The following is a 12,500-nucleotide window of genomic DNA, read 5'->3' on the forward strand; positions in this document are numbered from 1 at the left end:
CCTTTCCCTCGGCGGCGGGCAAATAGCCTGCAGACGTCGTCGCATTGAACCGCGAACTCGACACCTCGCGCGTCACGAGCGGGAGCCGACCGGCAGCCTCCGGCCCTTTCGGGCGCGGTGGAATTTGCCGCGGAGGACGGGAGAGTGCTTTAGGCCACGGTTCCTTCCGTACTTGGCAGCCGCACCCTCAATACCGCCGGTTCCATGACCGACCGAGCGCCGCACCGTTCCTTTAGTACTTGGGCAGCAACAAAGTCGGGTCGTTACTCCACACTCGCCGCAGGAAGCGACCGGCAGCCGCCAGCCTTTTCAGACTCGGCAGCGTTTGCCGCGGAGGACGGGAGAGCGCTCGCACCACGGTTCCGTGTGTACTAAGCGGCAGCGGCATTAGCTCTCGACCGTCAGTTCCTTGACCGACCGCACGCTTCGCCGTTCCCCTCGTACTGGGCAAGAGCAGCAGGTCGGGTCGTCTTACTCCCATTCCGCGCAAGAGTGCCGAGGCGGACTTCAGAAAGCCCACCCAACAGTGTGCGTTACGCCGTTTCTACCCGCGGGCGCGGCCAAGCCAACCGTCCAAGGTTGCAGCCGGCGTCCACTGGGCGCAACAAATTTGGCACGGGGCGCCCTTCGAAATTCGGGCAATCCCCGGCATGTTCGGGTATAGCCGTCCCCGCGTCCAAGCGGGGCCAGCGGCGGAAAGCGTCGGGCGCAGCGAGCTGCTTCACCCACACGGGGTAGAAACAATGGCGCTCGTCACCCTCGAACAATCCGGTAATGATCCTTCCGCAGGTTCACCTACGGAAACCTTGTTACGACTTTTACTTCCTCTAAATGATCAAGTTTGGTCATCTTTCCAACAGACCGGCGCAACCGAAAGGCCGCGCCGGACATCGGTCCGAAGACCTCACTAAATCATTCAATCGGTAGTAGCGACGGGCGGTGTGTACAAAGGGCAGGGACGTAATCAACGCGAGCTTATGACTCGCGCTTACTGGGAATTCCTCGTTCAAGGGGAACAATTGCAAGCCCCTATCCCAATCACGAAAGAAGTTCCACGGGTTACCCAGTCTTTTCAGACAGGGATAAAGACACGCTGCTTCCTTCAGTGTAGCGCGCGTGCGGCCCCGGACATCTAAGGGCATCACAGACCTGTTATTGCTCTGTTTCGTGCGGCTAGGAGCCGCTTGTCCCTCTAAGAAGGTTGTAAGGTGCTGGGAACCCCGCACCTATTTAATAGGCTAGAGTCTCGTTCGTTATCGGAATTAACCAGACAAATCGCTCCACCAACTAAGAACGGCCATGCACCACCATCCACCGAATCAAGAAAGAGCTCTCAATCTGTCAATCCTCCCAGTGTCCGGGCCGGGTAAGTTTTCCCGTGTTGAGTCAAATTAAGCCGCAGGCTCCACTCCTGGTGGTGCCCTTCCGTCAATTCCTTTAAGTTTCAGCTTTGCAACCATACTTCCCCCGGAACCCAAACACTTTGGTTTCCCGGAAGCTGCCCGCCGAGTCATTTGAGTAACTCAGGCGGATCGCTGGTTGGCATCGTTTATGGTCAGAACTAGGGCGGTATCTGATCGCCTTCGAACCTCTGACTTTCGTTCTTGATCAAAGAAAACATTCTTGGCAAATGCTTTCGCAGTAGTTCGTCTTGCGACGGTCCAAGAATTTCACCTCTAGCGCCGCAATACGAATGCCCCCGTCTGTCCCTCTTAATCATTACCTCGTATTCCAAAAACCAACAGAACAGAAACGAGGTCTTGTTCTATTATTCCATGCAAGTTTATTCAGGCGACTCGCCTGCGTTGAGCACTCTAATTTTTTCAAAGTAAAAGCACCGGCCTTCTCGAGGCACACAATGAAGTGCACCAAGAAAGGACCGGCATGATGTTCAGTCCGAGCCGTCGCATCGGGTAGATGCACTACTCGTCTGGAACTGAGATCCAACTACGAGCTTTTTAACCGCAGCAGCTTTAGTATACGCTATTGGAGCTGGAATTACCGCGGCTGCTGGCACCAGACTTGCCCTCCAATTGATCCTCGTTAAAGGATTTAGAGTGTACTCATTTCAATTACGGGGCCTCAAAAGAGTCCCGTATTGTTATTTTTCGTCACTACCTCCCCGTGCCGGGAGTGGGTAATTTGCGCGCCTGCTGCCTTCCTTGGATGTGGTAGCCGTTTCTCAGGCTCCCTCTCCGGAATCGAACCCTGATTCTCCGTTACCCGTAACAACCATGGTAAGCAAGTAACCTACCATCGAAAGTTGATAAGGCAGACACTTGAAAGAAACGTCGCCGGCTCGTGGCCATGCGATCAGCACAAAGTTATCCAGAGTCACCACACAATACGGGCCGAAACCCGATCGATCTTGGTCTAATAAAAGCACCCGTCGCCCAAAGGGCTTCAGGCTCACTGCATGTATTAGCTCTAGAATTGCCACAGTTATCCAAGTAGGAAGAAACGATCTAAGGAACCATAACTGATTTAATGAGCCATTCGCGGTTTCGCCTTATTTCGGCATGTACTTAGACATGCATGGCTTAATCTTTGAGACAAGCATATGATTACTGGCAGGATCAACCAGGTAATCGTTCAACTGCGCGTCCCGCCTGTCAAGCAGGCCGGACGCCGTTTTTGCGATGCCGAGGCCACCTTCAGGCGCCCCAGCACGCTTCGTTCTTGCAAAGAGTAGCACTTTGCACAGTCCGAGACGACGGCGTTCGAGCTCGCTACGGCGCCCTCCCCGAAGGGCCGGGTATCGCCACGCGGCAAGAAGCACGCAACATTCTCGATAGACTGGTTGTGTCGACTCGATCACGGCTTGCGGTTTCTCTTGAGCCCGCAGCACAGGTGGACCGACCGACACTTGCAACGTAGCCGAGACGGCAAAGCCGCCAGGCGACGGGTCACGCCCGCGCCTTCGGCGCTTTCGCATTTGACTCGTCCGAGGACGATGCGGAACACAACTCGATATCGTGGAGAAAGCGTCGTCCGACAACCAGCCCCTAACGCATCAAGCGGATGAGGCTGCAGACGTCAGCTGTGGGATCCACGGGAGCGATACCGGGGACACGCTTGACGGGCACGAAGCCCGCCGCATATCAAACACCCAGGTCGCTTTTGGGGGCGACTGCTCTCTGGGACCCCCATATAATAGCAGCGATAAGTTCCCAAATCTCCATGGGGCCGTACTCGTGCCACTTTCGACGAGCGTTTGGCGAAAATCGTGCCGCCTCGCAGCGCCGCGAGCGAGATGGAAAGCTTACGTCGGCAGCGCAATGCCGAAGTCGTGAAAGCGCAGCGCGTCGACCGAATGCGCGAACGGCAATCTCTCGCCTATGGACAGCGCGGTTTCCAGAACAATCGCCTTTCTGTGCCCCTACGGGGCCGCACGCTAGCGCGGCCCTTTCGCCGTTTCCGAGCACGAGTGCGACCGGCGCGGGCGGCGTGCTCGACACCCCGGCTGACGCCGTTTCGGACTTTGTCTCTTCGCGCGCTCGCGCCAACGCCGCGGCAAAACGACGACCTCTGCGCGGTTCTTTCCCGGTTCCCGGCGTGCTATAGTGCAGCCAGCCGGACGGTGGCGACGACTCAGTCGCGGCCGTGCGGTGGCTTGTACGCCAAAGTTGCGTGACGGGCGTCGAGCTCCCGCCGCGGCCCGGCTCAGGTGGTTTCGGACTTCTGTCTCTTCCGAGCGCTCGCGTCGTCGTGGGCACGATTCTCGAGTGCGGAGCGGTGCGCGGACACCACCACGAACACGCGCAAGCCGAAAACGGCACTACGGTACAACGTCGGCCAGGGCGGTACGGCCCCCTTATATGAGCAGCGATAAGTGACCAGATCTCCACGGGGCCGTACTCGTGCGACAAGGCGGCGTACTGCGCCGAGCCGAGCGCCAATATTTGGCCTTGGCACGGCCGATTTGAGCTCTCGCGATCGCCGCGGTACCGCCGCTCACCGATTCAAGGCACGCTAGCGCGGCCCCTTCGCCATTTTTCGAGTAAGAGTGCGAAAAGCGCGCGCGGCGTGCTCGTCGCCCCGGCTGACGTAGTCTCGGACTTAGTCTCGCTCACGCCGCCCCGGCTGACGTCGTCTCGGACTTAGTCGCGCTCACACCGCCCCGGCTCACGTGGTTTCGGACTTCCGTCTCTTCCGAGCGCTCGCGTCGTCGTGGGCACGATTCTCGAGTGCGGAGCGGTGCGCGGACACCACCACGAACACGCGCAAGCCGAAAATGGCACTACGGTACAACGTCGGCCAGGGCGGTACGGCCCCCTTATATGAGCAGCGATAAGTGACCAGATCTCCACGGGGCCGTACTCGTGCGACAAGGCGGCGTACTGCGCCGAGCCGAGCGCCAATATTTGGCCTTGGCACGGCCGATTTGAGCTCTCGCGATCGCCGCGGTACCGCCGCTCACCGATTCAAGGCACGCTAGCGCGGCCCCTTCGCCATTTTTCGAGTAAGAGTGCGAAAAGCGCGCGCGGCGTGCTCGTCGCCCCGGCTGACGTAGTCTCGGACTTAGTCTCGCTCACGCCGCCCCGGCTGACGTCGTCTCGGACTTAGTCGCGCTCACACCGCCCCGGCTCACGTGGTTTCGGACTTTCGTCTCTTCCGAGCGCTCGCGTCGTCGTGGGCACGATTCTCGAGTGCGGAGCGGTGCGCGGACACCACCACGAACACGCGCAAGCCGAAAACGGCACTACGGTACAACGTCGGCCAGGGCGGTACGGCCCCTTATAAGAGCAGCGATAAGTGACCAGACCTCCACGGGGCCGTACTCGTGCGACAAGGCGGCGTACTGCGCCGAGCCGAGCGCCAATATTTGGCTTTGGCACGGCCGATTTGAGCTCTCGCGATCGCCGCGGTACCGCCGCTCACCGATTCAAGGCACGCTAGCGCGGCCCCTTCGCCATTTTTCGAGTAAGAGTGGGAAAAGCGCGCGCGGCGTGCTCGACGCCCCGGCTGACGTCGTCTCGGACTTGGTCGACGCCCCGGCTGACGTAGTCTCGGACTTAGTCTCGCTCACGCCGCCCCGGCTGACGTCGTCTCGGACTTAGTCGCGCTCACACCGCCCCGGCTCACGTGGTTTCGGACTTTCGTCTCTTCCGAGCGCTCGCGTCGTCGTGGGCACGATTCTCGAGTGCGGAGCGGTGCGCGGACACCACCACGAACACGCGCAAGCCGAAAACGGCACTACGGTACAACGTCGGCCAGGGCGGTACGGCCCCTTATAAGAGCAGCGATAAGTGACCAGACCTCCACGGGGCCGTACTCGTGCGACAAGGCGGCGTACTGCGCCGAGCCGAGCGCCAATATTTGGCTTTGGCACGGCCGATTTGAGCTCTCGCGATCGCCGCGGTACCGCCGCTCACCGATTCAAGGCACGCTAGCGCGGCCCCTTCGCCATTTTTCGAGTAAGAGTGGGAAAAGCGCGCGCGGCGTGCTCGACGCCCCGGCTGACGTCGTCTCGGACTTGGTCGACGCCCCGGCTGACGTAGTCTCGGACTTAGTCTCGCTCACGCCGCCCCGGCTGACGTCGTCTCGGACTTAGTCGCGCTCACACCGCCCCGGCTCACGTGGTTTCGGACTTGCGTCTCTTCCGAGCGCTCGCGTCGTCGTGGGCACGATTCTCGAGTGCGGAGCGGTGCGCGGACACCACCACGAACACGCGCAAGCCGAAAACGGCACTACGGTACAACGTCGGCCAGGGCGGTACGGCCCCTTATAAGAGCAGCGATAAGTGACCAGACCTCCACGGGGCCGTACTCGTGCGACAAGGCGGCGTACTGCGCCGAGCCGAGCGCCAATATTTGGCCTTGGCACGGCCGATTTGAGCTCTCGCGATCGCCGCGGTACCGCCGCTCACCGATTCAAGGCACGCTAGCGCGGCCCCTTCGCCATTTTTCGAGTAAGAGTGGGAAAAGCGACCGCGGCGTGCTCGACGCCCCGGCTGACGTCGTCTCGGACTTAGTCGACGCCCCGGCTGACGTAGTCTCGGACTTGGTCTCGCTCACGCCGCCCCGGCTGACGTAGTCTCGGACTTGGTCTCGCTCACGCCGCCCCGGCTGACGTCGTCTCGGACTTAGTCGCGCTCACACCGCCCCGGCTCACGTGGCTTCGGACTTGGTCTCTTCGAGCGCTCGCAGCCAGGTCGGGGCCGACGCCGACGTCTGCGTGGGGCTTCAACGATTCCCGGCGCGACGCAATGCAACTGCGCGCAGGATGCCAGCGACTCCGCCGTGGCCGTGCGGCGGTGTACACGCAGAAGTTTCGTGAAGGGGTATCGAGCTCCCGCCGCCCCGGCGGACGTGGTTTCGGACTTTAGCGCTCGCAGCGATCTCGCGGCGATCGCTGACGTCTGCGCGGTTTCAGGTGTGCTACGATGCAGCAGTCTGCCGCACGACAATTTACGGAAGCGAGTGCATTCCGCCCCGGCGGACGCGGCAGCGGACTTTGTGCCTGCGGGAGTGCTCTTGTTGCTGTAAAATTTGAACGGGTGCAGCTGCGCGAAGCAAGTGTACACATTTTCTCTCTCTCTCTCTCTCTCTCTGCCTCTGAGGCGACTGTAATTTTAATTTAAATGCAATTGGAGGCGGGAGCAACCTGATGAGAGTAGGCGGACTTCGGCACACCTTGTAGTTTAGAAATTGTTTTCAAGCTTTGAGGACATACACAATCGCGCCATCTGCTTTCCCCGTCTCTTTGGCACTTCATAGTGTGTGCAGCATGCTCTGCATTCCAAAGAAACGCGCCTGTTTCTCCCCCTCTCTCACGTTCTTCTTGTCTTTCTTGCTGCTCTTGTGAGAAGTTGCTATGCTCTTTACTCGCTGTAAAATAGAATGCTTGCGCGAGCCAACAACTTGCGTGTCTTTCTTTTTTTTTGTTGTTGTTGTTTTTTTCTCTCTTCCCAAGACGTTTCTGCCATTATTCACTAGCTCTCGTTCTTAGTATGCAACGGAGCGTTAGCTCGCGCCATCTACCTTTCTTTCTGTATGGCGAAGGCCGTAGGTTTTCCTAGTTCCGCACACAGATGGCGCGGATGCGTTTTCGCGCCAGTTTCGAACGACCTCGCTGTACACATGTTTCTCATTTAAAAGTTTCAAAGGGGCTTGCGAAAGGGCGTGGTCCTTTTTTCTTGCGCAAGGCTGAGCTTTCCAGCTGTGCTTAAGCTATGCTAGCATGTGTGCGTATGTGTGTGTGTGTGTGTGTGTGTGTGTGTGTGTGTGTGTGCGTGCGCGCGCGCGCGTGCGTGCGCGTGCATATGTGTGCGTGTGTGTGTATACACGCACACGGTAAAGATGATGGGGTAGCGCTATTTCTTTCTTTCTTTCTTTCTTTTTTAACAACACCTGTGCTCCACATGGCGATCTTCCTGCCCTCTATGTTTCCGGTTGGAAGGAGTGCGCAGCCTTTTCTATATTTATTTATTTTTTTTTTTTCATTCTCTTTCATTCGTACATGAGGCGCGCTACCTAATTCTAGCGGTCGAATCGACACGTTGCAATCCGTCCCGGCCTGTGCCGTATGAAAACTTTCAGTGGGCCTTGCGGTAAATAAAAGGAAATGAGGGAAATGCGCGTAGTGTATTACACTTGCGCACGGGCTTGAAACGAAGGCCTCAAAGAAAGCCGCCTTGAGCGGTCGCATTCAGACGGAAGTAAGCATTCCCCTTGCGCGTGTTTTCCGCTCGCCTGTTCCGTTTTCTACGAGGTTGCCTTCGTTGGTTTTGCCTTGCGAACAAGCTTGCGCTCGGGTCTCGTTTCTACGCGACGGCGTTTCGTTAACAGTGAAAGACTGAGGCGTCGCGAGTTGATTCGCGAGATAGAGAGCATAGAGTCTCTAGACGGGCTGGGTTTTATAAGATTGCCCACGCTGTTGCTGAGGTTACCAATGTCGCCAGGGCACCCACAAGGCAGTGGTACAATGGAGTGAAGTGAAAGACATCGCTTCTCGGCCTTTTGGCTAAGATCAAAGTGTAGTATTAGTAAAGAGATTAGTAAAGACAAATTAGTAAAGACAAAACAAACAGATTAGTAAAGAGACGATTCATCCGAGAGGGTGTAGAACAGGATTATATGAACATTTCAAGCTCCGGCATCTCAGTTATTGGCAATGCGAAAGTGCACATCACTGAAATACGACGTCCAGACGGGTCACTCACTACTAACCCTGCCGAGATTGAATCTGATATTCGTGACCACTTTGCCGATCTCTTTGGTACGGATGATGTCAAGGAGCCTCCAGACATTGAGACAAGAATTCGAGAATTCTGTCGTGCACTATCGCCCCTTACAGAGGAAGACCTCTCATGCATTAGTGACGACTTAACCATTGATTCGGTTAAAGAAGCCCTGGACATCATGAGTACAAGGACAGCGCCCGGTTGCGATGGCTTAACCACTGCCTTTTACAAGACCTTCTTTGAGATACTTGGGGAGGTGTTACTCCGATTAGTGAAAATGGTGGTTGGGGAAGGGAAGAAACCTGCCTCCTTCGGCAGAGGGCGCATCACACTCCTACTGAAGGAAGGAGCCCCCCCGACAGATATTAAATCATGGCGTCCTATCACATTACTAAACACTGATTATAAACTAGTCGCCACGTTACTGCAAATTCGCCTTTCAAAATTGTTACCGTCAATCATCTCCCCATGTCAGTCTTGTGCAGTACCGGGCCGATCAATCTTCACGAACCTCACGATCACCCGGGATGTGTTCGAGTACGCTCAAATGAAGGATGTACGTGGGGTATACATATCAGTGGACCAGGAAAAAGCCTTCGACAGAGTTAGGCATAAGTATATTTTCCTAGTTTTAGAACTTCTCAACCTACCCCATAACCTTATTCGCAGTATTCGGCTCCTGTACAACAACATAAGCAGTGACATCTTAGTAAACGGATCGATTACACCCGCCTTCCACGTCCGCAGAGGGGTTCGACAAGGCTGCCCTCTTAGCCCCTCCTTGTTCATTCTTTCGCTGGACCCACTAATAAGGAATATACTTACTGCCAAACAAATCCGAGGTTTTCCTATGACGGGCCAGGAAGAAATCAGAGTCAATGCGTACGCGGATGATATTTCTTTGTTCTTAAGAGACGAGCGGAGTTTGCGCATATTTAAAGACATTTTTGGCGAATATTCGGAATTATCTGGAGCCCGTATCAATGAAGGAAAAAGTAAAGCGCTATTATTCGGTTCTTTCCCCGCAAATCTGATACCTAACATTCCTATAGTCACTTCTGTGAAAGTGTTAGGCATCATTTTTACTAATAAGGGAGTAGCAGACGCTTCATGGCAACTAGCAATCCAGAGGTCTAACGCCGCAATCTCCTCCCTTAGCCAAAGAAACCTATCGCTCAGATTAAGATCACTGGCTATAACAACTACAGTGTGTGCTTATGCAAATTATGTAGCAAGAATTGGCGTTATGCCCCGAAAAGTGACCATCCAACTGAACAAGCTCATCTCCGGCTTTCTTTGGAATGGCAAACCCCCAGCAGTAAAAAGGCATCTGCTACAACTCCCGCTAAAATCAGGAGGTCTTGGATTGCCCCATGTAATGAATACCGGGAGGATTCTCGCACTAAAAACAGTCTTGTCACTAAATATGATCCCCGATTACCTGGGGAAGAACTTAATGTCATATCTGAGCAGTACGTTTCAGCAGGCAATTACTGGTAAACGGGAATCGGGGCCACTAGCAGAAAAACCATCACCGTATTATAGAGCTGTTCACAACACCAAAAAGATGATTCTTGCGGAAAGCCCCAATACAGATCTCGTTCAAGATAAAGTCTCAAGCATCATTCAAATCATTACATATCGTCAGCTAAACCAAGATGAACTTGAAAAAACATCGGAGAAAATATGGCGTGATTGGTTCAAGTCATGGCTACCTCCGGAAATTTTAGAATTTGATTGGAAACGCAGATGGAAAATTCTACCGACACGTGAACGGCTCTATAAGATGGGCATTGTTCCAAGCGCAGTCTGCCCGAATTGCAGCGCTAGCGAAACAATTCAGCACGCTTTGTTCCATTGTCCACCGGCTAAGATAACCTGGCATCTAGTTAAACGCACCTTCCAAGTAGATGGTTTTAAAAAAAGAACTCGAAGGAAATGCGGATCGTTTGAACACCTAGTTTTCATATGCACAATGTTTGTCATCTGGAAAAGGCGTAGCCTAGCGGAAGCCCGTAGGCGTCCTGTCCGGGCTGCCTACCCAGCGATGCAACGCATCAGGCTTCTTGTATGGAAAACGCTAACAGACGACCTGGAGGTCAACGGGGAGGACGCTTTCCTCCGACGTTGGCATACCAGGTTCTTTTATGTTAAGCATGGCACGGTTCATTACCCGATTGTTCCTTATTAGGAACTGATTCTCTTGTTGAACCTATGTGAAGTGCTATGTGGTTTTGTAGCCTATTATAAACATTGTATAAGTGTTAAAGGACCTGTTTAAACATTGTATAAGGATGTACTGTTCTGTTGGGATTTGTATTGTGCTGTCAGCAGATCTGTATGGACACTGCAAGGCCCTATGTACCTTTCACACACAACATGGAACAAAGATTCGTTTGCCTGCACGCGTAGGCTCTTGTTTTTGTGTAAGGTACACGTACACTTAGACGTCTTGCACACTTGTACGTTAGTTCGAATGTTAAATAAAATTCCCTTTGTGTAGTATCTGTTCTTATCAGCTTAATATCTGATACGGGTTCTATATGGACCCACGATATTAAACCTATTTTTGGAAGTTGGCGGAGTGCTTGAAGCCTGCTTCACCTCCGCCGCAGGTCGGCCCGGTATTGCACTACCTCCGGGATCGGCCCCCGCTCACTTAGGTGAGACTTCATTCAATCAAAATGAAGAACACAAGCTCGAAGCGAGCACTCACGTGACACGCACCATTCCCATACTATACGCAACGATGCCGGTGTTTCTGAACGATTGTCTGCTGTAATGAGCCACTTGGGGGGGGGGGGGGGGGGGGAAGGGTGATTAGCCGTGGGTTTTGCAATCAATGTAAGTCCCACTCAAAGCCAACACTGCATTTTGGAGTTCACTATCGCTTTGATCCGTAAACGACAGCAAGCTCGCCCTGCGAAAATCCGCTGCCCTAGTGGAAGAAAGGTTCCCTATGAAACAAAAATGGAGTGCCCGATTTCCGGCAACATTTTCGCTGCAGTGGGACCGAGCGCCTCGAAAACAAACTTGTCGTATGGCCAAGTGTGGCGAAATATATTCAAGGGTTCAGAGGTGCCTCAGCTTTCCAACCTGTATGTTATGAATACCTGTTGCTACCTTTTCGTCATCATCATCCTGCTGGCTACGACCACTGCAGGGCAAAGACCTCTCCCATTATTCTCCAAGCACCCCGGTCACGTGTAAGCCCGGTCACGGTCGCCGTCTAGTGCCTGCGCCCTTCCTAATCTAATCTGCCCTCCTAAATTTCCGCCACCCCGTGCTACGCTTCCCTTCTCTTGGAATTCAGTCGGTAACCCTTAATTGATGATCTTCCCCCCACATTGCATGCCCTGCGCACGCCCATTTCTTTTTCTTGGTTTAAACTAAGGTGTCATTAGCTCGCGTTTGTTCGCTCACCCCCCGAATCTGCTCTATTCTTATCCCCCGTAGCGCTACACCCATCATTCTTCTTTCCAAAGCTCGTCGCGTCGCCCTCAGTTACCCTTCGGTAATCCTTAAGGTCCTTCGTTGCGGCACTCGCGGCATCTTTCTCATTTAAATAAGGCTATTTCGTTCAGTTTTGGGGGAAAACTCAATGAGCTAGGCGCGATTGTGTCCCCGGCGCCGCTCTCAACAAGATGGCGGCGCCCAGGCTTTTTGCCTGGTGGTTCGGCTTGACGCAGAACACGCCTGCAGGGCAGTGAAGCCGCATTGAAGGGGCAACGAGCGGCGCAGTGAAGCGCATGCTCGGGCGAAAAACGCGAACATCAGCCAAAAATACAACCAAATGGCCAAATACGAATTTCCGTTATGGGAAATTGGAGTTCAGTTGGCGCGTTGCGCTCGCCTAAGGTAAAGAACATAAATGCGAGTGCCACATCAGCCAAGTCAATGCTGAGGATCGCGTATCATTTCTTATTTATTTTTCCCCTTGCCTCCTGGCCTGCGTGGCCCTAGCGCGCATGCCCACGAAAGTAATGCAATAAGGAAAACGCGAAATCATGCGGTGACGGCTGTATCATATCCATTGTGCGTGCTTTGTTCTTTTTGGACTACAGTGGTGTGCGTTATGAGAAAGTTTCAGTGACCAGCGAACCTATATTTAGAACCACATTTACGGTTACTGCTAACAAGCTGCGGGTAGGTGTTTTTTTTTTCTTTCTTTCTTTTTTTCGCTACCAACGATGGGTTATCGCAACCGCGATCGGTTGTGCTAGACGCGTTCTTGCCAAACGTTGGCTCTATACGCGACCCGTGACGCGTGGTCGGCACATTCAAGCAGTCCATTGCAAACCGTTCCAAGAAGAAG

At 54.2% G+C, this 12,500-nt stretch overlaps 1 non-coding gene and 1 pseudogene across 1 annotated transcript; one reads left to right on the forward strand and one right to left on the reverse strand.

Moving 5' to 3' along the window:
* Positions 1 to 772: 772 nt before the first annotated feature.
* LOC139053917 (small subunit ribosomal RNA) lies at positions 773 to 2,587 on the reverse strand. Its single transcript, XR_011510884.1, has one exon. It is a non-coding gene; the product is annotated as a small subunit ribosomal RNA (ribosomal RNA).
* Positions 2,588 to 10,674: 8,087 nt separating this feature from the next.
* On the forward strand, positions 10,675 to 10,843 carry LOC139053916 (U2 spliceosomal RNA; annotated as a pseudogene).
* The last annotated feature ends 1,657 nt before the right edge of the window (positions 10,844 to 12,500 follow it).

This window comes from Dermacentor albipictus, unplaced genomic scaffold, assembly GCF_038994185.2.
Source record: "Dermacentor albipictus isolate Rhodes 1998 colony unplaced genomic scaffold, USDA_Dalb.pri_finalv2 scaffold_352, whole genome shotgun sequence".
Taxonomy (NCBI): Eukaryota; Metazoa; Arthropoda; class Arachnida; order Ixodida; family Ixodidae; genus Dermacentor; species Dermacentor albipictus.